This window comes from Armigeres subalbatus, chromosome 1 (assembly GCF_024139115.2).
Source record: "Armigeres subalbatus isolate Guangzhou_Male chromosome 1, GZ_Asu_2, whole genome shotgun sequence".
NCBI classification, from domain to species: domain Eukaryota; kingdom Metazoa; phylum Arthropoda; class Insecta; order Diptera; family Culicidae; genus Armigeres; species Armigeres subalbatus.
Genome location: NC_085139.1, coordinates 101,800,246 through 101,826,412, shown reverse-complemented (window position 1 = coordinate 101,826,412; position 26,167 = coordinate 101,800,246). Strand labels below are relative to the sequence as shown.

The window sequence follows — 26,167 nt, the reverse complement described above, 5'->3', positions numbered from 1 at the left end:
AAGATTGAGGCGAGACGAATTTGTTCGAAGTACGACGACATAGCAGAATTACGTTGCCGTTCGTAGCAGAATAACGAGCGCGTATTGTAGAGAGCTGCTGCAAACATGTATTCTTGCACTGGCACTAGATTCTTCATTTCACCAAACTGTTTTACGTAGTTTACGTCGGGCGGTCGTGTCTTGTACACAACCCTTATGATTTTTTTTAAAGAAATTGGAACTTCATTGTATTTGCTAAAATCTTGGATAACAAAAGAAGGCCTCTCGAAAAAGAAAATCATGGATAACAGTTGGTAAAAAATCTGCTCTTATTTTTCACAATTTTTAACAATCAAATGAAATTCATTCAGTGAGTGCAACTAATAGATGGATATTTGAGTTTTCTAAATGTCACTTCGATATGTCAAAATAATACACGCCAAAGCCACGCGGGCGCGCGCACAGTAAATACACGGGCGTGTAATACACGCCGGTGTATTTGCTGTGCACGTGCCCGCGTGTATTTGGCGTGCACCATTTTGTCAGATTGAAGGTACAATTCAAAAACTCAAATATCCATCTATTGAGTGCAACCAACTGAATAAATTTTATTTGGTTGTTAAAAATTGTGAAAAATAAAAGAGGAGATTTTTTTGTCAACTGTGTAGGACATCTCAGAGTATCACTCATGTTTTATATCTCGCGACCCACAGTTTGGGAACCCATGTTCTAAATCATTGTTTTGGTATTATCATGATGTTGAGAAAAGTTTATTTGTGTGTGTGTAATTTTCAATGGAGTTAACCTGGGTGCTGCGGATAGAGCCGTTTTTCTGCTCTCAAGCGAGTAGAGGGATATTTTGAAATCCATCCCATAAGCAAAATTATTTTGCAGTTACTTGGCTGTCAAACATTTCCCGCTCTTCGAATGTCTCTTTTGATGCTCCATGAGGGCGCACAAATGCGCGAGACTCTACATGACTTTACGATGGTTCACATGCATTCCTGTTCCAATCAGATGTTGAACCTCGTGAAATTTCGTGACGAGTGCAATTGAAATGCATTCCTACTAATTTTCCACTCGAAATATAATGTGAAAATATTTGTTAAAAAAATACAAACTTCAAACTAAGTTTATTTTTATTTTTTCAAATAATAACAATACTTCTCATTATAGGATCTGAAACGAACATAACCGCAATCTTCAATGTTTGGCTCCGGCACAATAGAAAATTTTGGCTTCAGTTTAACAACCAAATCGATTCTATTCGCACCAACCAGGAGTTAACCGGTTGCTCAAATGCAACAAATATTCACCTTCGTCTCATTTAAATAACTCAGGAGAAAAACAAGCATTTGTTTGCGTTTTTAATGGGAGAAGCAGGGGAATGTGGGGTTGGGGTAAAGGCCTTCAGCGTGTGTTTATTGATTCGCACCTCAGCGTGTCAATCGGCGAGCATCAAGTCATAATTTCATTCCGGCCATCTATGGTCTGTAATTCTACGTTTTAACATGCAAGCAAACTGAACTACACTAAGTTTGATTAAATTGACTTCCCAAAAAGTTGAACATGTTCGATTCTTTTTTCATTTAACTGAGTTAGATGTTTAGATATTCAATGCGAGCGATTTGTTCAATTCAATTGCCCTGTCTAAACGTAGCATAGGGATTAGAACCAAAAATTATATTCAGCATCAAAGCTTTTAGCCAACAATTTTCCTGGTTTCGTTCCACTGTTGCACTTAGGTCGCTTATCCAAACTGTCAGCCTCAGTAACAGCGGTATTATGAGGTCGCACGCGGACTCCCTGCGCCAGGAGCTGCGCACACGGTTCTACACCCTTTCCTTTCCCACCCGATGACGATGACGATCATCTTTCGTCGCGCGCGATGACGATGATTGTCCGCCTCCATTCAACACGCGGTCCCGTCGGTTCTGCCGACGATCATCAATTCCAGCCGCGCACATGTGTTTGCTTTGATGGTGTGCGCGCACAGTCGACGGCGGCTGGTTTTCTTTGTTTTGCGCTGAATAGAGCCGCCGCACGCCGGCGATGATGAATATTCGGCAGCAGAGTCAGCCGTCAATATCGAGCCAAACATGTGTGCGTGATTGGATTTTATCGTGTTTGTGATTTCCGAGACCAATTTTTGCAAATGTGTGTGCGATTGAAGCACGATGCAACAACACGATGCTTGGTGAAGGGGGTGCTGATCGTGCCAAGAGAACAACGAAGTCCGGTTGTGTGTGATGTGCAGATGACACATCGGATGGATACACACGCGGCTTGGCGACACACATTCAAAGATATTTTGTCGTCGGTGGTTTCGGTCTCGTCGGAGGGTCGGCCGGTCGTCATCATCGCTGCTCAACTCATCAGCCGTCGCAGTTTTTTAGTTTCGGTAAAAACTTTTCCCAGTCGGTACACACGCGCGTGGTTTGTTCGCTACTCAGTTCGGCAGCTCTCGATATTTTTTAGTGTTCTCTCCTATCCTCGCATCACCGCGAATTCGCAGCAGTTTACCAATAAAATATTATTCGCTAGTTTTACTTTTCCGCTGATTCCGCCGGATTTTAGCACTCGGATTTCGCTGATCAGAGTTGTTTGCTCGGGTCGGTTTCGCTTGCAGTTTGCGGTGCGCTACGACGGAAGTGCTGCTCCGACCGGAGAACCAACGCCGACCAATCGGGTGTGCGCGAGTGACTTGGTCATTGTTCCGATAATCGAAAGGGGGTTCATCGAAAGTGAATTTTGGCTCTGGAAGTGAGGCGATTTTTCCGCTGAATAGTGTGCAATAGTTTCAAGTTTGTTGGTAGAAAGCAGATAGTGCAGACCAGGTGCAACAACTAAGTTGTGAGGCAAGCCGGGATAATTAATTATCGAGCGCAAGGTGTCCCCAACAGCAGCCACTTCAGGAAGTTTCCAGCATACCCTTTCGGGGAAGTATTGTAATCCAACGTCAGCAAGGAACCGAGAACCGGCAAATTTGTGTAAGTTTTTGCTCATTCGAGCTCTGACGCTTCTCGCTTCTGAGAACAGTAGAGGAAAAGAAGTTATTTTTGCTCATTTATCATAACGACACGATGGACTGTGGAACTTTATCCATTTCGCAAAACTCCGCTTCGCTTTTAATAATTATTTTCTTTTTTTCAAATTTAAATTTAAAAGCCATTCGTTCAGCTTTTTAAAACTCGTTATTTTTTGCCTTTGTCCCATCTCCATCGTTTTTATGATGTGAATGGTTAGTACTTTCCTATGTGCCTTATTACACATCGCGGATTCTATGCCGCAGAAGAAAAAAACTTAAACGCAAGCATGCACAAATTTATTGTTGTTTGTCCAAGATTCGCAAATTACCTACTTCTGCAGCGTTGCACAAAAAAGATCTCAAAATTGAATAAGTAATTCACGGCCCACGCAGGAAGAACGAAAACAACGCAAGGAAGAGTCAACACTTCCAAAACGATGCAATTTAGTCGCCCTTTTCCAGCATTTTATATTCGTTTTTGTGCAACAGCATAGGCACAACAACCCACCAAACATGCAGAAGACCCTGCGTCTCACACCTCCTAATAGTAGGGATGTCGTGTAAGTTTTTGAATATTAAATATTTGATTAGGGGTTGCGCGATAACGTGCTATGAGCGTTTGAAAGGTTTTTCGTTTGAATCCTAATTTTATTTGAAAATGCCCATGATGGCTGTCTAACCAGATTTTAAGATGAACTGAAGTAAACATAATTTGGCTCTATCGTTATACTCTATTTTTGAACCAATTTATGTCTCGGACAATAAGTTTTTGGTGGGCAATAAAAAATTGTTTATGAGGATACGTTATTTTGACAATTTCTTCTTGATTTGCTAACAAAACGTTTGCATTGATCACAATTTTTTTTTATTTATTTATGCCATCCCTACCATCTCAGTTGTTATCCAAAAATCCCAATCGCCTTCGCCGAATAATCATCGCAGTAGGCGCTCAAATAATAATATAAACAAAATCCAACCATTAAAAATGATTACACACTCGCACACATCGATATCAAGTACCCTTTTTTTTCTCAAGAGCCATGCATTTGAGGTTGCGGTGCGGCAGCACCGCGCTGCGATGGAGGGAGGGATGACATCGACAGACAGCAAAGCAACAAAATTTTGATCGAATGCACTCACACAGTGGGACGGATTAACCTTAGCGATTTCCCCTAAGGCCGATGACATACTTACGCGTGTGCGTGCGCGAACGCGTCCAAGACAAAATAATTTCTCTTGCTGATATTCTGCTTTAGGAGTGCTTGGACGCGTTCCGCATCGCTCGACGCGTCAGTATGTCATCGCCCTAATTATGACGATTTGATGTGCGCGATTCGGTTTTTAGAACAGCGAAAAAAAACACCAAAGTTTTAAATCCTGTCCAACCGGAATCCGAATCTCGCATTTTTGTTTTCTCTGTTTTCTTGCGTCCGTCATCACGCAGTTTGCGGCGAATGATGGACAACCGACAAACAAAAACGAAGCAACCGCGACGACGGCGACGAAAACCACGTGGATTTGCGGCGCTGTCTGCGTTGTCTTGCGTTATTTCCTGTTGTTCTCGAATCGCGGAATAATAATGATCCGCAGTCTGCGCCCCGACCGCGCTCAACTTGTTCTGCTTCAGTAGGTTGGCAATTTTGCACTTGGCGCAGCGAGATTTTTCCGTTTCGGTTTCATAAAATTTTGGCTCACAACAGGTGGCGCTTGTCAAACAGTGTTTATTGTTCGTTAGAAGACTGCGTTTTTTTCGTTGATTTAGGGGGTAAACAAGCGATACTATGGCCTTGACTAGCAGTAGGCCTGGCAATCCAGGATCCATTAGAAACTTGCATAGGATTTTATGTCGAATTCCGAGAAAGGTTTTTTCACGTGACTAAAAGGAATTCCGTTCAAGGTTCCGACTAGTTCGTTTGAAAAGAAAATTAGGAAATTGCAAAAAAAATCTTTTTCCAAAATACGAAAGATGTATGTATTTTCGGAAGTCCTTTTAGGAATCCAAACTATACTTTGTTCAGAAATCCGAACTAAATTCCGAATCCGGAATCCGAAGTAGATATTATTCAGGAATCCGTGCTAGATTCCCTTAAGGAATCCAAACCGGCTTCCGTTGGGGAATCCAAACCGGATTCCGTTGAGGAATCCAAACTGGATTCCGTTGAGGAATCCAAACCGGATTTTAATGAGAAATCCAAACCGGATTCTGTTCAGGATTTCTAACTGGATTCCGTTTAGGAATCCAAACTATATTCCGTTCAGGAATCCAAACCGGATTCCGTTGGGAATCCAAACCAGATTCCATTGAAGAATCCAAACCGGATTCCGTTGAGAAATCCAAACCGGATTCCGTTCAGGAATCCAAACCGGATTCCGTTCAGGAATCCAAACCGGATTCCGTTCAGGAATCCAAACCGGATTCCGTTCAGGAATCCAAACTGGATTCCGTTCAGGAATCCAAACTGGATTCCGTTCAGGAATCCAAACTGGATTCCGTTCAGGAATCCAAACTGGATTCCGTTCAGGAATCCAAACCGGATTCCGTTCAGGAATCCAAACCGGATTCCGTTCAGGAATCCAAACCGGATTCCGTTCAGGAATCCAAACCGGATTCCGTTCAGGAATCCAAACCGGATTCCGTTCAGGAATCCAAACCGGATTCCGTTCAGGAATCCAAACCGGATTCCGTTCAGGAATCCAAACCGGATTTCGTTCAGAAATCCAAACTAGATTCCGTTAAGGAATCCAAACTGGATTCCGTTAAGGAATCCAAACTGGATTCCGTTAAGGAATCCAAACTGGATTCCGTTAAGGAATCCAAACTGGATTCCGTTAAGGAATCCAAACTGGATTCCGTTAAGGAATCCAAACTGGATTCCGTTCAGGAATCCGAATTGGATTCCGTTCAGGAATCCGATCTGGATTCCGTTCAGGAATCCGATCTGGATTCCGTTCAGGAATCCGATCTGGATTCCGTTCAGGAATCCAAACTGGATTTCGTTCAGGAATCCAAACCGGCTTCCGTTGGGGAATCCAAACCGGATTCCGTTGAGGAATCCAAACTGGATTCCGTTGAGAAATCCAAACCGGATTTTGTTGAGAAATCCAAACCGGATTCCGTTCAGGATTTCAAACTGGATTCCGTTCAGGAATCCAAACTGGATTCCGTTCAGGAATCCAAACTGGATTCCGTTCAGGAATCCAAACTGGATTCCGTTCAGGAATCCAAACTGGATTCCGTTCAGGAATCCAAACTGGATTCCGTTCAGGAATCCAAACTGGATTCCGTTCAGGAATCCAAACCGGATTCCAATCAGGAATCCAAACCGGATTCCGTTCAGATATCCAAACCGGATTCCGTTCAGATATCCAAACCGGATTCCGTTCAGATATCCAAACCGGATTCCGTTCAGATATCCAAACCGGATTCCGTTCAGAAATCCAAACTGGATTCCGTTAAGGAATTTAAATTGGATTCCGTTAAGGAATCCAAACTGCATTCCGTTAAGGAATCCAAACTGGATTCCGTTAAGGAATCCAAACTGGATTCCGGTCAGGAATCCAAACTGGATTCCGTTAAGGAATCCAAACTGGATTCCGTTAAGGAATCCAAACTGGTTTCCGTTAAGGAATCCAAACTGGATTCCGTTAAAGAATCCAAACTGCATTCCGTTTAGAAATCCAAACTGGATTCCGTTCAGGAATCCAATCTGGATTCCGTTCAGGAGTCCGAACTAGATTCCGTTCAGGAGTCCGAACTGGATTCCGTTCAGGAATCCGAACTGGATTCCGTTCAGGAATCCGAACTGGATTCCGTTCAGGAATCCGAACTGGATTCCGTTCAGGAATCCGAGCTGGATTCCGTTAAGGAATCCGAACTGAATTCCGTTAAGGAATCCGAACTGGATTTCGTTCAGGAATCCGAACTGGATTCCGTTCAGGAATCCGAACTGGATTCCGTTCAGGAATCCGAACTGGATTCCGTTCAGGAATCCGAACTGGATTCCGTTAAGGAATCCTAACTGGATTCCGTTCAAGAATCCAAACTGGATTCCGTTCAGGAATCCGAACTGGATTCCGTTCAGGAATCCGAACTGGATTCCGTTCAGGAATCCGAACTGGATTCCGTTCAGGAATCCGAACTGGATTCCGTTCAGGAATCCGAACTGGATTCCTTTAAGGAATCCGAACTGGATTCCTTTAAGGAATCCCAACTGGATTCCTTTAGGCAATCCGAACTGGATTCCTTTAAGCAATCCCAACTGGATTCCTTTAGGCAATCCGAACTGGATTCCTTTAAGCAATCCGAACTGGTTTCCGTTAAGGAATCCAAACAGGATTCCGTTTAGAAATCCAAACTGGATTCCGTTCAGGAATCCAATCTGGATTCCGTTCAGGAATCCAATCTGGATTCCGTTCAGGAGTCCGAACTGGATTCCGTTCAGGAATCCGAACTGGATTCCGTTCAGGAATCCGAACTGGATTCCGTTCAGGAATCCGAGCTGGATTCCGTTAAGGAATCCGAACTGGATTCCGTTCAGGAATCCGAACTGGATTCCGTTAAGGAATCCGAACTGGATTCCGGTCAGGAATCCGAACTGGATTCCGTTCAGGAATCCAAACTGGATTCCGTTCAGGAATCCAAACTGGATTCCGTTCAGGAATCCGAACTGGATTCCGTTCAGGAATCCGAACTGGATTCCGTTCAGGAATCCGAACTGGATTCCGTTCAGGAATCCGAACTGGTTTCCGTTCAGGAATCCGAACTGGATTCCGTTCAGGAATCCGAACTGGATTCCGTTCAGGAATCCGAACTGGATTCCGTTCAGGAATCTGAACTGGATTCCGTTCAGGAATCCGAACTGGATTCCGTTCAGGAATCCGAACTGGATTCCGTTCAGGAATCCGAACTGGATTCCGTTCAGGAATCCGAACTGGATTCCGTTCAGGAATCCGAACTGGATTCCGTTCAGGAATCCGAACTGGATTCCGTTCAGGAATCCGAACTGGATTCCGTTCAGGAATCCAAACTGGATTCCGTTCAGGAATCCAAACTGGATTCCGTTCAGGAATCCGAACTGGATTCCGTTCAGGAATCCGAACTGGATTCCGTTCAGGAATCCGAACTGGATTCCTTTAAGGAATCCGAACTGGATTCCGTTCAGGAATCCGAACTGGATTCCGTTCAGGAATCCGAACTGGATTCCGTTCAGGAATCCGAACTGGATTCCTTTAAGGAATCCGAACTGGATTCCTTTAAGGAATCCGAACTGGATTCCTTTAAGGAATCCCAACTGGATTCCTTTAGGCAATCCGAACTGGATTCCTTTAAGCAATCCGAACTGGATTCCGTTAAGGAATCCAAACAGGATTCCGTTTAGAAATCCAAACTGGATTCCGTTCAGGAATCCAATCTGGATTCCGTTCAGGAGTCCGAACTGGATTCCGTTCAGGAATCCGAACTGGATTCCGTTCAGGAATCCGAACTGGATTCCGTTCAGGAATCCGAACTGGATTCCGTTCAGGAATCCGAGCTGGATTCCGTTAAGGAATCCGAACTGGATTCCGTTCAGGAATCCGAACTGGATTCCGTTAAGGAATCCGAACTGGATTCCGTTCAGGAATCCGAACTGGATTCCGTTAAGGAATCCGAACTGGATTCCGTTCAGGTATCCGAACTGGATTCCGTTCAGGAATCCGAACTGGATTCCGTTCAGGAATCCGAACTGGATTCCGTTCAGGAATCCGAACTGGATTCCGTTCAGGAATCCGAACTGGATTCCGTTCAAGAATCCAAACTGGATTCCGTTCAGGAATCCGAACTGGATTCCGTTCAGGAATCCGAACTGGATTCCGTTCAGGAATCCGAACTGGATTCCGTTCAGGAATCCGAACTGGATTCCTTTCAGGAATCCCAACTGGATTCCGTTAAGGAATCCCAACTGGATTCCGTTAAGGAATCCCAACTGGATTCCTTTAGGCAATCCGAACTGGATTCCTTTAAGCAATCGAACTGGATTCCGTTAAGGAAGCCAAACAGGATTCCGTTTAGAAATCCAAACTGGATTCCGTTCAGGAATCCAATCTGGATTCCGTTCAGGAGTCCGAACTGGATTCCGTTCAGGAATCCGAACTGGATTCCGTTCAGGAATCCGAACTGGATTCCGTTCAGGAATCCGAGCTGGATTCCGTTAAGGAATCCGAACTGGATTCCGTTCAGGTATCCGAACTGGATTCCGTTAAGGAATCCGAACTGGATTCCGTTCAGGAATCCGAACTGGATTCCGTTCAGGAATCCGAACTGGATTCCGTTCAGGAATCCGAACTGGATTCCGTTCAGGAATCCGAACTGGATTCCGTTCAGGAATCCGAACTGGATTCCGTTCAAGAATCCAAACTGGATTCCGTTCAGGAATCCGAACTGGATTCCGTTCAGGAATCCGAACTGGATTCCGTTCAGGAATCCGAACTGGATTCCTTTAAGGAATCCGAACTAGATTCCGTTTAGTAATTCGAACTGGATTCCTTTTAGAAATCCGAACTGGATTCCGTTCACGAATCCGAACTGGATTCCGTTCAGGAATCCGAACTGGATTCCGTTCAGGAATCCGAACTGGATTCCGTTCAGGAATCCGAACTGGATTCCGTTCAGGAATCCGAACTGGATTCCGTTCAGGAATCCGAACTGGATTCCGTTCAGGAATCCGAACTGGATTCCGTTCAGGAATCCAAACTGGATTCCGTTCAGGAATCCAAACTGGATTCCGTTCAGGAATCCGAACTGGATTCCGTTCAGGAATCCGAACTGGATTCCGTTCAGGAATCCGAACTGGATTCCGTTCAGGAATCCGAACTGGATTCCGTTCAGGAATCCGAACTGGATTCCGTTCAGGAATCCGAACTGGATTCCGTTCAGGGATCCGAACTGGATTCCGTTCAGGAATCCGAACTGGATTCCGTTCAGGAATCCGAACTGGATTCCGTTCAGGAATCCGAACTGGATTCCGTTCAGGAATCCGAACTGGATTCCGTTCAGGAATCCGAACTGGATTCCGTTCAGGAATCCGAACTGGATTCCGTTCAGGAATCCGAACTGGATTCCGTTCAGGAATTCGAACTGGATTCCGTTCAGGAATCCGAACTGGATTCCGTTCAGGAATCCGAACTGGATTCCGTTCAGGAATCCGAACTGGATTCCGTTCAGGAATCCAAACTTGATTCAATTCAGCAATTAAAACTGGATTCTATTCAAGAATTCAAACTGGATTCCATTCAGGAACCCAAACTGGATCCCATTCAGGGATCCAAACTGGATTCTGGTCAGCATTTCTGAATTTCGTTCAGGAATCCGAACTGGATTCCGTTCAGGAATCCAAACTGGATTCCGTTCAGGAATCCAAAATTTCTTCCGTTCAAGAATCCAAACTGGATTCCGTTGATGAATCCAAACAGGATTCCGTTTAGGAATCCAATCTAGATTCCGTTTAGGAATCCAAACTGGATTCCATTCAGGATTTCAAACTGGATTCCATTCAGGATTTCAAAATGGATTCCGTACAGTAATCCGAACTGTATTCCGGTCAGGAATCCAAACTGGATTCCGTTCAGGGATCCAAACTGGATTCCGTTCAGGAATCCAAACTGGATTCCGTTCAGGAATCCAAACTGGATTCCGTTCAGGGATCCAAACTGGATTCCGTTCAGGAATCCAAACTGGATTCCGTTCAGGAATCCAAACTGGATTCCGTTCAGGAATCCAAATTCGATTCCGTTCAGGAATCCAAATTCGATTCCGTTCAGGAATCCAAACTGGATTCTGGTCAGCATTTCTGAATTTCGTTCAGGAATCCGAACTGGATTCCGTTCAGGAATCCAAACTGGATTCCGTTCAGGAATCCAAACTGAATTCCGTTCAGGAATCCAAACTGGATTCCGTTCAGGAATCCAAACTGGATTCCGTTTAGGAATGCAAACTGGATTCCGTTCAGGAATCCAAACTAGCTTCCGTTCAAGAATCCAAACTGGATTCCGTTGATGAATCCAAACAGGATTCCTTTTAGGAATCCAAACAGGATTCCGTTTAGGAATCCAATTTAGATTCCGTTTAGGAATCCAAACTGGATTCCATTCAGGATTTCAAACTGGATTCCATTCAGGATTTCAAAATAGATTCCGTACAGTAATCCGAACTGGATTCCGTTCAGGAATCCAAACTGGATTCCGTTCAGGAATCCAAACTGGATTCTGTTCAGGAATCCAAACTGGATTCTGTTCAGGAATCCAAACTGGATTCCGTTCAGGAATCCAAACTGGATTCCGTTCAGGAATTCAAACTGGATTCCGAACAGGAATCCAAACTGGATTCCGAACAGGAATCCAAACTGGATTCCATTCAGGAATCCAAACTGGATTCCGTACAGGAATTCAAAGTAGATTCCGTTCAGGAATCCAAACTGGATTCGGTTCAAGAATCCAAACTGGATTCGGTTCAAGAATTCAAACTGGATTTTGTTGAGGAATCGAAACTGGATTTCATTCAGGAGTCCAAACTGGATTTCATTCAGGAATTTAAACTGGATTCCGTTCAGGGATCCGAGAAATATGATCTGAAGGAATCCTAACTGGATTCCTTTCAGAACTCAAACCGGATTCCGTTCAGGAATCCAAACTAGATTTCATTCAGGAATCTAAATTGGATTCCGACCAGGAATCCTAACTGGATTCCGTCCAGGAATCCAAACTGGATTCCGTCCAGGAATCCAAACTGGATTCCGTTCAGGAATTCAAGCTGAATTCCATTCAGAAATATGAAGTGCATTACGCTAAGGAATCCGAAATAGATTCCGTTGAAGAATTTGTACTGGATTCCGTTTAAAAATTTGAACTGGTTTCCTTTCATAATTCCGAACTGGATACTATTGTGGAATCCAAACAGGATTCCGTTCAGGAATCCGAACTGTTCCGTTCAGGAATTCGAACTGGATTCCGTTCAGGAATCGGAACTGAATTCTATTCAGAAATATGAACTGCATTACGTTGAGGAATTTGAAATGGAAAAACAAATCGGAAGACATTTTCCTCAAAATTCGAATTGAGTTTGGAAAAAAAATCATTGAGCTATCTAAAAAATTTCACCAGGTTCCACCGAGATTTGAACTCGGATCGTTGGATTCAGAGTCCAAAGTGCTAACCATTACACCATGGAACCCACATGTTGCCTTGCTTTGCTATCCGCTGAACATGTTTCGCTTTTTCTTACGTCTGGTCGCCACCCAGTCTCAATGGAACCAAAAACCATGCTCTGCTCTGACGAGAAAATTATCTCATCATGGCTATTCGCCACCAACCAACCAGCTGCCCGGCTACGGTCGTTGCCAAAAAATAAATTTCGTTTGTGGCACATCGCGATGTTCGTGACAATATAAGAGACACAGCAGTCAGCCGCCGCCACGATAAATTGGAACAGAGGGAGTCACTTTCACGTGTGCGATGGACCCTTGCTGCCTTGCCTGATGATTATCAATTCTCTTCGCATCGCAAGCTGTTGAAGATGGCAACGTTGACAGGACGATTACGATTACGAAAGGGCCACATGTAAACAATTGCCACTTCTATTACTCTTACAGGCGACCATCGTTTGCAAGCCAAGATGCCAAGCTGCGTGTCTTTTTCGAATAACTTGTACTCAAATACAAACGATTTTTTTCGTCATGTGTCTTTTAATTTCGTTGATTGATCGACGCAAATTTATGTTTTAAATCAACTCTTCACTTGATTGAACATGAATTTCGTTCAAAAGCGACTTTGTATAAATTAGCTCAATGGCCAGTCCACGAATGACTGAATTACTTGATTTTGAGCCAAGTTTGTTTGGGTTTTTCGCACCCGGTTTGTGGCCCGTTTCAATCGGTCCAGCCGGGTCCAAATCCACTAACGTATTTTCCGTGACAAATCGAGCGAACAACCGTCTTCCCGCGCTCGATTGCACTTGGCTTCCCAAGCGGGCCCGAATCTGCGGGGGCAGTCTAAGAATAACACTCGACCGGCAAGATTTCCAAACGAAAGTGCACTTTTCCCCACGGTGACGGACGACATGTGTACTGTAGCGAGAAAATGGAGACAAAAACAAAACGACAACCGGCGGACTTATTTTCCCATTTGGATGGCGGTGAATTTTCCTCACGTTGAATGCATTTTTCCTGTTCAACGCCGGCCGACAGTTTTCGGAAAATTTTTCCCAGAGCGTGTGGGTGGATGCAAACATTTATTAATTGTTTGGATCAGCATCGTCGACGACGGTGACTTCGTCATTTGCCACGTTTCCACGGTTTCCTAAATTTAGCCTCCCCGACAATAACCATTTCCCATCGACGTCGTCCAATGATCTTCATCGCCGTTGGCGATCAGATTTGATTCCAAATCTAGTCGTTGAAATCTTCGTGGAACACTTCGCCATCCATTTGATCGTCTCCCGTCCCGTCACGTGACCGAGAATGAGACGTGGTGGAGATCGTCGTCGTTGACGCGAGCGGACATGTTGATCGTCACATTAATTAATTGAATGTGATAAAATCGTATTCAATTGACTTCGTTGAGCTGTCGTCATCATAACGCCGTTCCTGTCGGTTGTGGTGGTTGTGGTGATTCAATTCACAAGAAATATTTTTGAGGAATGTGTTTGTACAAATTGTTGGCAGACTTTTTCGGTCGACCCACGATGATTGAAAATCACTTTTGTGCGAAAGATAAATTCTACTGTCAGTTCGAATTCGAGCGCTAGGTGGATAAAGTGAGGGCTATGAAATGGATTGTTGTTGTCGTGGCGAGTTATGAAAGCGATATGACGATCGCACTTCATTAAAATTTCAGTTTCTTTTCTGAATCAACCCTCAACATAATTCAGAAGGAATTTTGAGTAGCGCTCTGAAGAGATTCTCAACAAGCTTCTAGAACTTCAAAGATTCCTAGAGAGAATCTCAGTAGACTCGTTTTTGAAGAATAAGCCGATATCCTGAAGGGATTCTTCTGATTGGATTCTTGACGGAATCCTAAAAGGATTCTTGATGGAATCCTGAAATAATTCTTGACGGAATCCTGAAAGGATTCTTGACGGAATCCTGAAAGGATTCTTGACGGAATCCTGAAAGGATTCTTGACGGAATCCTAAAAGGATTCTTGACGGAATCCTGAAAAGATTCTTGACGGAATCCTGAAAGGATTCTTGACGGAATCCTGAAAGGATTCTTGACGGAATCCTGAAAGGATTCTTGACGGAATCCTGAAAGGATTCTTGACGGAATCCTGAAAGGATTCTTGACGGAATCCTGAAAGGATTCTTGACGGAATCCTGAAAGGATTCTTGACGGAATCCTGAAAGGATTCTTGACGGAATCCTGAAAGGATTCTTGACGGAATCCTGAAAGGATTCTTGACGGAATCCTGAAAGGATTCTTGACGGAATCCTGAAAGGATTCTTGACGGAATCCTGAAAGGATTCTTGACGGAATTCTTAAGGGTTTCTTGGTGAAATCTTGAAGGGATTCTTGACGGCATCCTGATGGGATTCTTGACGGAATCCTGAAAGGATTCTTGACGGAATCCTGAAAGGATTCTTGACGGAATCCTGAAAGGATTCTTGACGGAATCCTGAAAGGATTCTTGACGGAATTCTGAAAGGATTCTTGACGGAATCCTGAAAGGATTCTTGACGGAATCCTGAAAGGATTCTTGACGGAATCCTGAAAGGATTCTTGACGGAATCCTGAAAGAATTCTTGCCGGAATCCTGAAAGGATTCTTGACGGAATCCTGAAAGGATTCTTGCCGGAATCCTGAATGGATTCTTGCCGGAATCCTGAAAGGATTCTTGCCGGAATCCTGAAAGGATTCTTGCCGGAATCCTGAAAGGATTCTTGCCGGAATCCTGAAAGGATTCTTGCCGGAATCCTGAATGGATTCTTGCCGGAATCCTGAAAAGATTCTTGACGGAATCCTGAAAGGATTCTTGACGGAATCCTGAAAGGATTATTGACGGAATCCTGAAAGGATTCTTGACGGAATCCTAAAAGGATTCTTGACGGAATCCTGAAAAAATTCTTGACGGAATCCTAAAAGGATTCTTGACGGAATCCTAAAAGGATTCTTGACGGAATCCTGAAATTATTCTTGACGGAATCCTGAAGGGATTCTTGACGGAATTCTTAAGGGATTCTTGACGGCATCCTGATGGGATTCTTGACGGAATCCTGAAGCGATTCTTGACGGAACCCTGAAGGTATTCTTGACGAAATCCTGATGGGATTCTTGAAGAAATCCTGAAGGGATTCTTGAAGAAATCCTGAAGGGATTCTTGAAGAAATCCTGAAGGGATTCTTGAAGAAATCCTGAAGGGATTCTAATCCTGAAGGAATTCTTGACATAATCCTGAAGGGATTCCCGTCAGAATCCTGAAGCGATCTCGACAGAATCCTGAAGGGATTCTCGTCAGAATCCTGAAGGGATTCTCGTCAGAATCCTAGAGGGATTCTTGTCAGAATCCTGAAGCGATATTCGTCAGAATCCTAAAGGTATTCTCATCATAATCCTGAAGCAATTTTCGTCAAAATCCTGAATGGATTCTCATCATAATCTTGAAGCGATTCTTGTCAGAATCCTGAAGCGATTTTTGTCAGAATCCTGAAGGGATTCTCATCATAATCCTGAAGGGATTCTCATCATAATCCTGAAGGGATTCTCGACAGAATCCTGAAGGGATTCTCATCAGAATCCTGAAGGAATTCTCATCAGAATTCTGAAGGGATTCTCATCAGAACCCTGAAGGGATTCTCGACAGAACCCTGAAGGGATTCTCATCAGAATTCTAAAGGGATTCTCGTCAGAATCCTGAAGGGATTCTCGTCAGAATCCTGAAGGGATTCTCGTCAGAATCCTGAAGGGATTCTCGTCAGAATCCTGAAGGGATTCTCGTCAGAATCCTGAAGGGATTCTCGTCAGAATCCTGAAGGAATTCTCGTCAGAATCCTGAAGAGATTCTCGTCAGAATCCTGAAGGGATTCTCGTCAGAATCCTGAAGGGATTCTCGTCAGAATCCTGAAGAGATTCTCGTCAGAATCCTGAAGGGATTCTCTTCAGAATTCTGAATGGATTCTCGTCAGAATCCTGAAGGGATTCTCGTCAGAGTCCTGAGAGTTTCTCGTCAGAATCCTGAAGCGATTCTCGTCAGAATCCTGAAAGGATTCTTGTCACAATCCTGAAAGAATTCTTGTCACAATCCTGAAAGGATTCTTGTCAGAATCATCGTCGTCGGATTATCGTCAGAATCCTGAAGGGATTCTCGTCAGAATCCTGAAGGGATTCTCGTCAGAATCCTGAAGGGATTCTCGTCAGAATCCTGAAGGGATTCTCGTCAGAATCCTGAAGGGATTCTCGTCAGAATCCTGAAGGGATTCTCGTCAGAATCCTGAAGGAATTCTCATCAGAATCCTGAAGGAATTCTCATCAGAATCCTGAAGGAATTCTCATCAGAATCCTGAAGGGATTCTAATCCCAATTCTGAAGGGATTCTCATCAGAATCCTGAAGGGATACTCATCAGAACCCTGAAGGGACTCTCGTCAGAATCCTGAAATGATTCTCATCAGAATCCTGAAGGGATTCTCGTCAGAATCCTGAAGGGATTCTCGTCAGAATCCTGAAGGGATTCTCGTCAGAATCCTGAAGGGATTCTCGTCAGAATCCTGAAGGGATTCTCGTCAGAATCTTGAAGGCATTCTCGTCAGAATCCTGAAGGGCTTCTCGTCAGAATCCTGAACCGATTCTCGTCAGAATCCTGAAGGGTTTCTCGTCAGAATCCTGAAGGGATTCTCGTCAGAATCCTGATGAGATTCTCGTCAGAATCCTGAAGGGATTCTCGTCAGAATCCTGAAGCGATTTTCGTCAGAAGCCTGAAGGGATTCTCATCTTAATCCTGAAGCGATTTTCGAAGCCTGAAGGGATTCTCATCATAATCCTGAAGCGAATCCTGAAGGGATTCTCATCAAAATCCTGAAGAGATTCCCATCAGAATCCTGAAGGGATTCTCATCAGAATCCTAAAGAGATTCTCATCAGAATCCTGAAGGGATTCTCTTTAGAATTCTGGAGGGATTCTCATCAGAATCCTGGAGGGATTCTAATTTTAATTCTGAAGGGATTCTCATTAAAATTCTGAAGGGATTCTCATCAGAATCATGAAGGGATTTTCATCAGAACCCTGAAGGGATTCTCGTCAGAATCCTGGAGGGATTCTCGTCAGAATCCTGGAGGGATTCTCGTCAGAATCCTGGAGGGATTCTCGTCAGAATCCTGGAGGGATTCTCGTCAGAATCCTGGAGGGATTCTCGTCAGAATCCTGAAGGGATTCTCGTCAGAATCCTGAAGGGATTCTCGTCAGAATCCTGAAGGGATTCTCGTCAGAATCCTGAAGGGATTCTCGTCAGAATCCTGAAGGGATTCTCGTCAGAATCCTGAAGGGATTCTCGTCAGAATCCTGAAGCGATTCTTGTCAGAATCCTGAAGTGATTCTCGTCAGAATCCTGAAGGGATTCTCGTCAGAATCCTGAAGGGATTCGCGTCAGAATCCTGAAGGGATTCTCATCAGAATCCTGAAGGGATTCTCATCAGAATCCTGAAATGATTCTCATCAGAATCCTGAAGGGATTCTCGTCAGAATCCTGAAGCGATTCTCGTCAGAATCCTGAAGCGATTCTTGTTAGAATCCTGAAGCGATATTCGTCATAATCATAATCCTGAAGCGATTTTCGTCAGAATCCTGAAGGGATTCTCATCATAATCCTGAAGCGATTCTTGTCAGAATCCTGAAGCGATTTTCGTCTGAATCCTGAAGAATTCTCAAGAGATTCTCATCAGAATTCTGAAGGGATTCTCATCAGAACCCTGAAGGGATTCTCGACGGAATCCTGAAGGGATTCTTATCAGAATCCTGAAGGGATTCTCGTCAGAATCATGAAGGGATTCTCGTCAGAATCCTGAAGGGATTCTCATCAGAATCCTGAAGGGATTCTCATCAGAACCCTGAAGGGATTCTCGACGGAATCCTGAAGGGATTCTTATCAGAATCCTGAAGGGATTCTCGTCAGAATCATGAAGGTATTCTCGTCAGAACCCTGAAGGGATTCTCGTCAGAATCCTGAAGGGATTCTCGTCAGAATCCTGAAGGGATTCTCGTCAGAATCCTGAAGAGATTCTCATCAGAATCCTGAAGCGATTCTCGTCAGAATCCTGAAGCGATTCTTGTCAGAATCCTGAAGCGATTCTCGTCAGAATCCTGAAGCGATTCTCATCATAATCCTGAAGCGATTTTCGTCAGAAGCCTGAAGAGATTCTCATCATAATCCTGAAGCGATTTTCGTCAGGGATTCTCATCGTAATCCTGAAGGGATTCTCGACAGAATCCTGAAGAGATTCTCATCAGAATCCTGAAGGGGTTCTCATCAGAATCCTGAAGGGATTCTCATCAGAATCCTGAAGAAATTCTCATCAGAATCCTGAAGAGATTCTCATCAGAATCCTGAAGAGATTCTCATCAGAATCCTGAAGGGGTTCTCATCAGAATCCTGAAGGGATTCTCATCAGAATCCTGAAGAAATTCTCATCAGAATCCTGAAGGGATTCTAATCCCAATTCTGAAGGGATTCTCATCAAAATTCTGAAGGGATTCTCATCAGAATCCTGAAGGGATTCTCATCAGAACCCTGAAGAGATTCTCGTAAAAATCCTGAAATGATTCTCATCAGAATCCTGAAGGGATTCTCGTCAGAATCCTGAAGGGATTCTCGTCAGAATCCTGAAGGGATTCTCGTCAGAATCCTGGAGGGATTCTCGTCAGAATCCTGAAGGGATTCTCGTCAGAATCCTGAAGGGATTCTCGTCAGAATCCTGAAGGGATTCTCATCATAATCCTGAAGCGATTTTCGTCAGAAGCCTGAAGAGATTCTCATCATAATCCTGAAGCGATTTTCGTCAGAAGCCTGAAGGGATTCTCATCATAATCCTGAATCGATTTTCGTCAGAATCGTGAAGGGATTCTCATCATAATCCTGAAGGGATTCTCGACAGAATCCTGAAGAGATTCTTATCAGAATCCTGAAGGGATTCTCACCAGAATCCTGAAGGGATTCTCATCAGAATCCTGAAGGGATTCTCATCAGAATCCTGAAGAGATTCTCATCAGAATCCTGAAGAGATTCTCATCAGAATCCTGAAGAGATTCTCATCAGAATCCTGAAGGGATTCTCTTTAGAATTCTGAAGGGATTCTCATCAGAATCCTATAGGGATTCTAATCCCAATTCTGAAGGGATTCTCATTAAAATTCTGAAGGGATTCTCATCAGAATCATGAAGGGATTTTCATCAGAACCCTGAAGGGATTCTCGTCAGAATCCTGAAGAGATTCTCGTCAGAATCCTGAAGGGATTCTCGTCAGAATCCTGGAGGGATTCTCGTCAGAATCCTGGAGGGATTCTCGTCAGAATCCTGAAGGGATTCTCGTCAGAATCCTGAAGGGATTCTCGTCAGAATCCTGAAGGGATTCTCGTCAGAATCCTGAAGCGATTCTTTTCAGAATCCTGAAGTGATTCTCGTCAGAATCCTGAAGGGATTCTCGTCAGAACCCTGAAGGGATTCTCGTCAGAATCCTGAAGGGATTCTCGTCAGAATCCTGAAGAGATTCTCATCAGAATCCTGAAGCGATTCTCATCAGAATCCTGAAGCGATTTTCGTCAGAATCCTGAAGCGATTCTTGTCAGAATCCTGAAGCGATTCGCGTCAGAATCCTGAAGCGATTCTCATCATAATCCTGAAGCGATTTTCGTCAGAAGCCTGAAGAGATTCTCATCATAATCCTGAAGCGATTTTCGTCAGAATCGTGAAGGGATTCTCATCATAATCCTGAAGGGATTCTCTTTAGAATTCTGAAGGAATTCTCATCAGAATCCTGAAAGGATTCTAATCAGAATTCTGAAGGGATTCTCATCAAAATTCTGAAGAGATTCTTATCAGAATCTTGAAGGGATTCTCATCAGAACCCTGAAGGGATCACGTCAGAATCCTGAAATGATTCTCATCAGAATCCTGAAGGGATTCTCGTCAGAATCCTGAAGGGATTCTCGTCAGAATCCTGAAGGGATTCTCGTCAGAATCCTGAAGGGATTCTCGTCAGAATCCTGAAGGGATTCTCGTCAGAATCATGAAGGGATTCTCGTCAGAATCCTGAAGGGATTCTCATCATAATCCTGAAGGATTCTCGTCAGAATCCTGGAAGGATTCTCGTCAGAATCCTGAAGGATTCTCGTCAGAATCCTGAAGGGATTCTCGTCAGAATCCTGAAGGGATTCTCGTCAGAATCCTGAAGGGATTCTCGTCAGAATCCTGAAGGGATTCTCGTCAGAATCCTGAAGGGATTCTCGTCAGAATCATGAAGGGATTCTCGTCAGAATCCTGAAGGGATTCTCGTCAGAATCCTGAAGGGATTCTCGTCAGAATCCTGAAGGGATTCTCGTCAGAATCCTGAAGGGATTCTCGTCAGAATCCTGAAGGGATTCTCATCATAATCCTGAAGCGATTTTCGTCAGAAGCCTGAAGAGATTTTCATCATAATCCTGAAGCGATTTTCGTCAGAAGCCTGAAGGGATTCTCATCATAATCCTGAATCGATTTTCGCCAGAATCGTGAAGGAATTCTCGACAGAATCCTGAAGAGATTCTCATCAGAATCCTGAAGGGATTCTCATCAGAATCCTGAAGGGATTCTCATCAGAATCCTGAAGGGATTCTCATCAGAATCCTGAAGGGATTCTCATCAGAATCCTGAAGGGATTCTCATCAGAATCCTGAAGAAATTCTCATCAGAATCCTGAAGAGATTCTCATCAGAATCCAGAAGGGATTCTCTTCAGAATTCTGAAGGGATTCTCATCAGAACCCTGAAGGGATTTTAGTCAGAATCCTGAAATGATTCTCATCTGAATCCTGAAGGGATTCTCGTCAGAATCCTGAAGAGATTCTCGTCAGAATCCTGAAGGGATTCTCATCAGAATCCTGAAGGGATTCTCGTCAGAATCCTGAAGCGAATCTTGTCAGAATCCTGAAGCGATTCTCGTCAGAATCCTGAAGGGATTCTTGTCAGAATCCTGAAGGGATTCGCGTCAGAATCGTGAAGGGATTCGCGTCAGAATCCTGAAGGGATTCTCGTCAGATTCCTGAAGGGATTCTCGTCAGAATCCTGAAGCGATTCTCGTCAGAATCCTGAAGCGAGTTTTGTTAGAATCCTGAAGGGATATTCGTCAGGATCCTGAAGGGATTCTCATCATAATCCTGAAGTGATTTTCGTCAGAATCCTGAAAGGATTCTCATCATAATCCTGAAGCGATTCTTGTCAGAATCCTGAAGCGATTTTCGTCAGAATCCTGAAGAATTCTCAAGAGATTCTCATCAGAATTCTGAAGGGATTCTCGTCAGAATCCTGAAGGGATTCTCGTCAGAATCCTGAAGGGATTCTCGTCAGATTCTTAAAGGGGTTTTAATCAAAATCCTGAAGGGATTCTCGACAGAATCCTAAAGGGATCCTAGACAGAGTTTTGAAGGGATTCTCGACAGAACCTGGAAGGGATTCTCATTAAAATCCTGAAAGAATTCTCGTTCTGATGGGATTCTCGTCAGAATCCTGATGGGATTCTCGATTTGACGGGATTCCTGACGGAGCTCTCGATAAAATCCTGACGAGTTTCTTGACAGATTCCTGATCTCGAGAGAATTCTGAAGGAATCCAGATATCGGTAATCCTCCCAAGATTTTGGTAAAAAAACATCAAAAATCGCGTTTCCGTAATAAATCCGTACAAGATTCTGTGAGAAATCCACTCGCAATTCTATCAGGAAACATTCCACAATGCTGTTACAAATTTGCTTTTCACTTATCACTTTCGGTATTTCAGATCATATTTCAGATCAGATCATATTCGTTATTTTGTGCACTTGATTTTATTGATCATCTTTCAGAGAACAACTTGTTTTTCCGTGTAAGGGTATAACATTAAGATAACATTCATTCATTTCACATTCGAAGTACAAATAGAAAAATACTGAACATGATTCTATAAATTACGGGAATACATGTTCATATGCATTACACAGAATTGATACACTGTACAGTACTGTTGTGGTTGGGTTTTACCGTCGAATTGTACCGATCCGTTGCGCTGTCGGACATTGCTGTGCAGCCAAAATCGTGTGCTGCCTTCCCGCCGCACTCCATAATCCAAACAATGAACGTTTTTCCTACGCAAAACCGTAACAACGTGGCCTTTCTAGTAGTCGTCGTTGTCGTCGTCGTCGCCGATCGCAGCCGTGATGTTTCGGCATTTGGCGCTTCCTGCAACATGGTACCCCAGCCAGAAGCAGAACAAGTGGTGGAACTCGGGAAAATTTTTGACGTAATATTTACCGAACAAGTACGGGAACAAGTTCAACGCAATGAGTGCAATGCTCCAGTTGGCAATAATGATGGTGCACCTAATGTGCTCCCTCGCCGGGTTGGTTGCGAGCCCAACTACAAAATACGTATCCGAGTGCTCGACTCGTTATTCGCGTATTATTATTTTGACAAGTTCAGCAGATTATTATCGGAAGGTTTTAAACAAACCGACACGACGGTGTGCACGATGGGAAAAAATGACGAGGAAGCACACCACGCTTGGCTGGGTCGTGCGTGGTTTTCGATTCCGGCACTTCCAGACTGTAAGTGCGGGAACAGGAGAGTAAATTCAGCAACGATCGGCAAGCTCTCAGCACAGCTGCAGCAGTTGGATTTGATTTGATTCAACAAAATCCGACGAATGACGAACATTGAAAAAACAGATGATGAATTTTGAATTAGACGAAGAGGAGGCACGGTGACGGAGGTATGTTGATTTAAACAATCAGCGGTGTGTGAGTTTAATTAGCATGAAACGTTATTCAATATGAAACCGATGATATTGTATCCAAGCGAATGTAAAACGTTGCGAGATAACAAAAACGTATTCTCTTTTTACTAGTTAGTTGCATAATAGAATAATTGATAAAAACGCTTAGGCCTTATGTAGGGGGGACTACAAGCCTATTATTGGAACCAATTCTGCTCAGCCTAGACTGAATCAGTTGTACAAAGAAGGCGACTTCTCTGCAGCGTTAATTATTTTCAGCTACTCGCGATCACATCAAAATGATATCATTTCAATCGATCTCCCGCCGTTCTGCACTCGCCAAAATTAAAAACGAATAAAACTGAAACAAATCGAAACAGCGCCGAGCAGCAGGAATGACATCCACCTCGCTCGACCTTCCGTGTGTTCTAAAATTACCCACCCATTGTATTATGCGCTCGTAGATGTCATCGTTTATGATGACAATTGGATAAAATTAGGCTGCGCGCGCGGTGGGATGCCCCGTCCGTATCCCGCGTACACAACCTCAACGAGGTGTAAAGGAAAACCATAGTCGGTCGGATTGAAGCGACAGACTGTGCAACACGTACTGTAATGACCGACCCCCGTGTACAAATCGCATAAAGTGGTTTGGTGCTGTTTTCGTTTTAAGTTTTTTATGACAAGGATTAATGATTCTACATGCTCACGATGAGTACTGAATCTACCCGAAAAAAAACAAACCATAAAATGCTTAAGCCATAATGTTGGGTTATACAGACAATGATTTCTGAATATAATTCTCAGCGAAAATTAAGTCTACAATTAAGAGGTTGTAATCAAAAATATCATTTTTTTTTTGCTGGTTGATACGAATTTTTATAAAGAAATTAAATTTACGTTGTTGCTTGTTTCACGGTTGACTGACTCCACACATTTATCCACATTAAATCTAGAATTTAATACATGGAAGCACAATTATACTAAAATGTCATTTACAAAATTGCAATAAATTCGCTCTCACGACTCAGATTATTGATTTTAGACAATAACTTCCTAGACAAAGTTATAGGTTCGTTCAATATTGATTGTAGATCGTTACTTATAGATATGTTTCGTGAAAGAATTCTTAATTTTCTTCAAAGATTCAATTGGAAAAGTTGCATTTATCATTATCATCTTCACTGGAATCTTAAATAGCAGAAGAATATTCAATGAAATTTTGACAGCAAGCGACTTTGGTACAGCTTTGGTGTCTGATGTTACGCCATGTTTATTCGGTTGTCATATTTGATGTTTTCTATGTAGCTGATCACCACTTCATAAATGCAGATTTTAGATTTGGAAGTCGTTTTTTTTCTACGTTCAGAAACAATCGTTGCGCGGAAAATTATGTCCACCGGTCAGGTCACAATAGACTCGCTAGGCGCCCATTCATTCTCACTGCTACTGTTTCGGTTACTTTGTCACCATCACCACCAGCAAACCTGCAGCGTCAACGGGCAGACAGTTTGTTTGGGTAGTAAATTAGCACGATTCCTGTTCGGAACACGTCTTGGCACCATATCGCCGGTGTTCGTTCATTTGAATGGATTTAATGGTGGGTATTTGTCGTGGTGGCACTAATAAAACTTCGGAACATTGTCCCACCCGACAGCTATTGATGATCCATCAGATACCAGCCAGCGACGACGACGTATGGTGGCAGTTCAACGGATATCGGTCTTACCTTTGTGGTACGATGAGATCTTACTACCGCAAAATCGTGTGAAGATCTCGGAAAAAAATCTTAATCTTTAGCTACCTATCGAACTAATTCAAATATGCGGATTCGGTGCCCAAAAAAAAGGATATTTTAGTTACAAGATAAATATTGTCGCTTCGGTTCCCTTTTGTTCTGCTGTCCGATTTAGCGCCCTATCTTCGCCAGCAATAAATGTTCTGGACAGCAACTATCTTTATCTTGTAACTAAAATATATTTTACAAAACTCAAAGGTGCAGCCCAATCGGGTTGTACCCAAAGGTGGCGTAGGACTACATAGCTATACGAAATGGATGATCGAAATGACTCGCACGCGCCAAAAAAGCAGCTTTCTTGTACTCAATAAAGTAAGCCCATGAGCAACCAACTGGTCGCAGTGGAAAATGTGCCCAACAAGGAAAAAAAAGCCCATTGGCTCCGCTCTCTGTGATCTGGTATGGGCAGGCCTGGTAGCAGGTCACTTTTTAGTGACTTGGTCACTTTTTTCGGGCAAGTCACTAAAAAGTCTCTTTTTTCGACCTCAAGTCACTAAAGTCACTTTTTCTCGCAAAAAGTCACTATTTTCAACTATTTTGAAACTATTGACTAAGATTCATTAATGAAGCTTTATGTATCCGTCGGATGATGCTTTGTTCATGGCGGAAATGACATTACGGATCTTGGGAAAACTCTGATTGCTTTGAAACTTCGCCAGCCATTTTACTCGCTGCTCTTATTGGCATTTCACCAGTAGCTAATTGAAGGTGTTTTACGTCAGAATTCATAAATTGGTATATGGTCATGCAAGCAGGAGACCTGAATATTTTGGATGTTTTTAACTATCAGACTTTCTACAGAAAGGGAAGGTGGGGAGACTTGATTCCTTGAGAGACCCTTGGGTCACCTTGGTCACCCTTGGGAGACTTAACCCCTTGGGAGACTAGCGTATTTTTCTAATAAATCCTTTAGACAAATGATCGTTATGTGGCGAGTTATTTTTTGGATTGACAACAATCTTATTTACACTATTATTTACTGTGTTTTGTCCCTCCTGAAGATTGGCGAGAAAATTCAAGAAAATATAAATTGTGCTGAAGCGGATAATTTTTTTGTAGATATAGATGTAATGAAGGGTTCGCTCGAAAAAAATATTTATTGAGTAGATATCATTTAAAGGGGATTAAGACTCCCCAATTTTGAAGATTGCATGCTCTGTCGAATTCCATAGCAAAAATCATTCATGAATATGCACAGCAAGTCGAAGAATCAGCGTTTTTTGGAGGAAAAATATTTACAAGTTCAGGGAGCACTTTTCTACTTTCATGAAAGCAAGTTCTTGGAGAAGGAACAATACCCTCCGAATATTTTCAAATTCGACTTTTGACAGCGGCTCGTGATATTTTAGTAGAATAAAAATAATTATTTTTAAATCTAAATAATGATATTTGCATCTATGATTGTACTG

At 43.1% G+C, this 26,167-nt stretch overlaps 1 long non-coding RNA gene and 1 other non-coding gene across 2 annotated transcripts in view; one reads left to right on the top strand and one right to left on the bottom strand.

Annotated features, from left to right (window-relative positions):
- The first annotated feature begins 2,382 nt into the window (after positions 1-2,382).
- Positions 2,383-26,167, top strand: part of LOC134202458 (uncharacterized) — a 224,428-nt gene continuing 200,643 nt past the window's right edge. Inside the window, exon 1 of the long non-coding RNA XR_009977242.1 lies at positions 2,383-2,969. This is a non-coding gene — a long non-coding RNA (uncharacterized LOC134202458). The remainder of the gene's footprint in view (positions 2,970-26,167) is intronic.
- On the bottom strand, positions 12,141-12,212 carry Trnaq-cug (transfer RNA glutamine (anticodon CUG)). The gene has a single exon. It is a non-coding gene; the product is annotated as a tRNA-Gln (tRNA).